Below are 5,871 nucleotides of genomic sequence, written 5' to 3' on the forward strand. Positions count from 1 at the left end.
ACTTTCCCACATACTGTACTTTCATGTGGTCTATCTCCAGTTTGTAACAACATTTGTGTGTGAACACTTTTGAGAGAAACCAGAGATTTCCTATATTGTTTAAATTCACATGGCTTCTCTTCACATTCTTTATGCTTACAGTATTTGTGTCCAGAGTGAGATGTGATGTGCCTATGAAGGAATGAAGGACATATGAAATCTTTTGCACACATAATGAAGTCACATGGATTTACTCTATTAAAATTTTTCTTTGTTTGTTTAAAAATTGGAATCGATTTGAAGGTTTCCACTATTCTGTGGGGAAAGTTTGAAGTTTACCATAGGACTTCTTTGAAGACGAAGTGACCAGCACATAATTGATACCTAACTCATTCACAGTTTTCTATTTATTTATAGGTCTTTACATTTCTACCAACATCATGTAAAGGCTAGATTTTCTGACTTGTTAAAGTTGCCTGAAAATAAAGAGATTGAAAGGAAACAATCCTTTGCAACACAGCTTCTCTATGGCTATTATTCACATAGTCATATTCACATATGCAATTTCATAGTACTTTTTGCATGTCAAATACTTTAAAAAGACTGAATACCTGTTACAGGTAAGTATATATTTCTGGTAAAAAAAATATTATAAGAATAAATACATTTCAAATCATGCATACTTCTTTTTTTCTTTTTTTTATTTTTTAAAGAGAGAGTGAGAGAGGAGAGAGAGTGAGAGAGAGAGAATTTTTAATATTTATTTTTTTAGTTCTCGGCGGACACAACATCTTTGTTGGTATGTGGTGCTGAGGATCAAACCCGGGCCGCCCGCATGCCAGGCGAGCGCGCTACCACTTGAGCCACATCCCCAGCCCTATGCATACTTCTTCGGTTGGTTTGCTTTAAAAATTATATGACAGTTCTCAGATTCCCTCACGAATTCCTCTTGTGAGTACAGTTACCTTAGGTTGCTTCCAGAGTTTTCAATCTGATCTTCAGTGGTCTTGTCTTCCCACTTGTTTCCTAAAATGAGAGAACATAACAATCTTTATGAATATTTAGGAGCTAGAAATGCTTTGCCAAATTGTAGGTGCCATTTATGCTTCAATAATTCACTAACTGATTTCCTTTTCACCTTCTACATAAATGACGAAAATAAACATGAGTTCTCTATTTGATTAATTTTAAAACCAACATTATTACCTATAGAAGCCAGGTTTCTGAGGACTTCCAGCATCACTTCTCTGTAAAGGTTCTTCTGGGAAGCATCCAGAAAAGCCCACTCCTCCTTGGTGAATTTCACAGCCACATCCTCAAAGGTCACTGAGATCTAAAATATCCCACAAATGTATAGTGGAGGCCAGGAGAGAATGACAGCATGAGAAATCTGCACTCAACATGCATGATGTTCACATGATTCCCTGGCCTCCTGATTAATTCCATGATTTGGTCCATCAAATCTTTACTGCATTCAATTTCTTACACCCATTCCTACAATATAAATTGGCTACTCAGAAGGCAAACATCATATTGATTTATACCCTTCCTTTGGTGAGTTCACAGGAAGTAAGACAGGCTCCCAGATCACTCCTAACTTCTTTAAGGGTTTCACCTCAATTACATGTCCTAGAAATGTCCTGTGTGGTACAGAGCTAATATAAGCACTTCTGATAGTACTTAACTTTAGAAAAGAAAGGTGATGAGTAGAAAAATGCAGGAATCATGAAACTAAGCATTTGAGAGAGATTCTGCCAACTACAGTGGCTCCCTATACCTACAAGATTAATATAGGCAACATGGTATTTACTGATGTCTTGTTTCCTCTGAAAGTCTATTGTTCCATACTTAAAGAAATGCCTAGAACCAGCCCCCATTCCCACCCTCTGGGCATGGGGTCACTAAGGAGATTCCTTCATAGACAACATTTAGACAACATTTCACACAGGTGGTCCCAATGTGTTAACTGGAGATTGAGCTCATTCTGTGTGATTACACTTAGAACAACTAGAAGTTTGCAGGTACTTTACTCCACAACAAATTTAGTCAACTAGCTTACTATTATATGACCAAAACAAACATGAGTTCTCTATTTGATTAATTTAATTTATTTATTAATAAACACAACAATTTGATAATTTCTTGTGGTTACTGTCAAAGCAGAATGGGGTAAGTGGAAAGATGGCACGTGTCTTAGAAATAACTCTATGACCCAAAAATGTCACCATGGGCTGGAGATGTGGCTCAAGCGGGAGCGCTTGCCTGGCATGCATGCGGCCCGGGTTCCATCCTCAGCACTACATACAAAGATGTTGTATCTGCCGAATACTAAAAAATATGTAAAAAAATTCTCTTCTCTCTCTCTAAAAAAAAAAAAAAAAAAAAAGTCACCTTGTCCAAACAACAGCCTTACAAAGTTTTATAACTCTCAAAACAATCTTCTTAATAAACAGCAGGCGCTATTTTTCTAAGTCTCACAGCAACAATGAATGTCCAATGATTGTCAAACTCTTCTTAATGGGAGCCGGTTCACTACCATAATGTACAGTCATGAGACACATACCAATGTTGTGCTCAAGAACATTTTGATCAAGGTTGGGCCACATATGCAATGGTTGTCTGTGGTGAAAGAGATTCATTGTGCCTGTAGCAATGGTGGTGCAAACAAACCTAAGGCAGAAGCTCTTCCAGTGTGTGGTAAAGCAACAAGTTTGTAGCCCAGAATTCTGAACTATCCCACACAGTCTGTGTGTGAAAGAGGCCACCATTCACATCTGTAAGCATGCTATGATGTCTGCACAGTGATGGAACAGACAAAAAGAATATGTCCCTGCCACTTACACAGAAGCATACTCAAGGACTGAAACCATACAGAACCACCCCAAACAATGAAGAACCCACAATTACCCTCAGAGACATCAGCCCAACTCTGTCAGGAAAATGATGCAGACAGGAGGGCTTCATGGACCTTCAACCAAACGGGAAGCACACTGAGGTCTCAGGGTCACAGCAACATTCTACAGGACATAAACCACACCCCTACAAGTGCACCACCAGTGAAATCCCATGCACCACCAGTGAAATCTCAAAGAACATGAGAGATAAAGCAGAAATCAGATCAGAAGAAACTGAAAAGCCTCCAGGGAAGGGGACATGAAACACAGGGCTATGAAAAGATACAGGACAAAGAGGTGACTCAAGAGAAAAGGTGACCATTTTGAAAGAAAAAAATGTAAAAGTCCATCATAGGAAATTCATAGAGAACACCAGAGGTGGCGCTGTATTGGTATCTAAGTCATCCAACACACATTTCAGAAAAGAACAGATAAAAGCAACCAGTGAAACTGCCGCTTAAGAAAACCAGAGAAAGAAGAGCAAGGTAAACCTAAATTAACCACAGGTAGGTTGCCGCAGTCTGGCTGGGCACAATTCAGGAGCCACGTGTCAAAAGAAACGAACTTCATTTTTAGAACCACACATGCCAAACAAAAAAGCTCCTCAGGAAAAACCTTCAGAGACCAACTGCCACCACGGGCTTCCCACAAGCCTCTTAACCTCCCCCACTCCTCCTGTTCTTGAGGCCGATTGGCTGGGTCACATGGGTGGAGCCAAAAAAGTCCACCAATGAGCAGCTCCATAGTCTGAAAGGGCAGGAAAACAGCCCAATGAGCATCACCGCAGAGGAGCCAATCAGCTAGTAGTTGCTGGGGCCGCTGTGAGCCAATCATCAGCTGGCAGTCTGAAAGTTTGCTGGGGCCCCTTCGGCTGTGGCTCTCAACATCTCCCCCTCTCTGTTTAAACAACAAGCATGTGGCTTAGGGACCGTGCCTGCCTTAGGTTGTCCAATAGTACATATGGTCCTTACCCGTTATCTTAGGTTGGTACCATTGCAATTGGATCTTACATGTCACTGACTACCGGTCCAGTATACAGCCACACCTCTGGATAGGTCTTTGTACCAGCGGGGGGGGGGGGTGAGGTTCTTTGCCTCACCTCTGTTGGCACCCAAATTTTAGCTGAACGATCATGACAAGCAGAAGGGAGGAAGATACACCAAGCCAATTGACGGCTCCTTTTGGAAAAATTGTATCACCGGTGACATCATCAGCAAAAATACCCCAACACTACCACAAGTCGCTGCACCAACAGATAGTTCACAATGCATACAGGTGAGTTCACAATGCATATAAGTGATACATAGTCCAGGCAAGTTCTGCAAGCAGTTCAATGATGGCTATTGCAGAAGCTGTAGATTGGTTTTATCTTTGTCTTCACTGGCACTGGGATGAAGATAGGAATTCTGGCAGTAATGGCTAAAGAAAAAATTATGTAACATTCCAGAAGGCACTAAAATAAAACAATTTTCTTAACAATTTACGTTGTCTTCACCGGCACTGGGATGAAGACAGGAATTCTGGCAATAACGGCTAAAGAAAAAATTATGTAACATTCCAGAAGGCACTAAAATAAAACAATTTTCTTAACAATTTACAATGTTTTCACCGGCACTGGGATGAAGATAGGAATTCTGGCAATAATGGTTAAAGAAAAAAATTATGTAACATTCCAGAAGGCACTAAAAGAAAACAATTTTCTTAACAATTTACATTATCTTGAAGAGAATTATTAAATATAATGAAAAGGAAAGGTGAAAGTAAACAAACAGATCTGTTAACCTCCTTTTTTGTTCACATAGTAAAACAATTCACAACAGTTGTTTACCCAATTTAAAATAAACCATTTAAATCACGTGAAAAAAAAAGAATATTTGGATCCATTTTTTTCATGAGCGCTCATCATATATGATATATGGACATACGTACATACAAACATACAACATAAAACACAAGTGTGCACACAACTAATAACATAATAGTAAAGGCCTTATAACATTTTACAGGTGAAATCTCTATTGTAATGTTTAAAAACTCTATAGTCAAAAAATAGAACTGATCAGCAAAACATTAACCTAGGTCTGTATGAGCTCAAAAAACAAAATAGAACTTCATGATGTGGGAAAGGGCAATAATAAAATAGATATTGTAAAAAGCATCCTGGTTCTGTCACAGATGTAAGGGTAGCCAAACTGGAGTTCTGGATATCAGCTGTTATGGATTTGAGCCAAATCATCTTCTTTTTGGTCTGTAGAAATCGCTTTACTTAGGGCTGGGGATGTGGCTCAAGCGGTAGCGCGCTCGCCTGGCATGCGTGTGGCCTGGGTTTGATCCTCAGCACCACATACAAAAACAAAAGATGTTATGTCCGCCAAGAACTAAAAAATAAATATTAAAAATTCTCTCTCACTCTCTCTCTAAAAAAAAAAAAAGAAATCACTTTAGATAATCTCTCTGGAATCCAAATTGACTGCTATTCTCCCTGTGGAAACACATAAACAGACCCCCCGACTCCAGACAATTACTGGGTCAGGACCTTTCCATTGTCCTGTTAGAATATCCTTCCAAAGTACCTTGGGTTTATGTACATTTTTTGGACACATATGCCTTTCTACAGCACTAAGCCCTGATGAATCCAAATTTTAAAAGTTTAGAGTAAAAAGGGTTATTTTAAGTTTAACTTTGGGGAATATATACCCTTTCCCAATTCCTTCTTTTTGCTTTAATAAGTAGATTTTAATAGTTTGATGAGCTCTTTCAACTATGCCTTGTCCCTGTGGATTGTATGGGATTCCTGTTATATGAGTAATGCCAAATGTTGAGCAAAATTGTTTAAAAGAGGTAGAAGTATAACCAGGAGCATTATCTGGTTTTAAATGTTTTGGAACGCCCACAGTGGCAAAATTTTGTAAGCAATGAGCTATAACATCTTTAGTTTTTTCTCCGGCATGAAGGGAGCCCACCAAAAATCCAGAAGAAGTATCAACTGTAACATGCA

General features: G+C 39.1%; 1 long non-coding RNA gene across 1 annotated transcript in view; it reads right to left on the reverse strand.

The window, feature by feature from the left end:
- The window catches only part of LOC308640333, a 3,877-nt gene extending 2,635 nt beyond the window's left edge, over positions 1 to 1,242 (reverse strand). Inside the window, exons 1-2 of the long non-coding RNA XR_014020248.1 lie at positions 1,186 to 1,242; positions 945 to 1,005 (exon numbers count right to left, since the gene is read on the reverse strand). This is a non-coding gene — a long non-coding RNA (uncharacterized lncRNA). The remainder of the gene's footprint in view (positions 1 to 944; positions 1,006 to 1,185) is intronic.
- Between the last annotated feature and the right edge of the window lie 4,629 nt (positions 1,243 to 5,871).

Source organism: Spermophilus citellus (genome assembly GCF_964194105.1).
Source record: "Spermophilus citellus genome assembly, contig: SCAFFOLD_288, whole genome shotgun sequence".
NCBI lineage: Eukaryota > Metazoa > Chordata > Mammalia > Rodentia > Sciuridae > Spermophilus > Spermophilus citellus.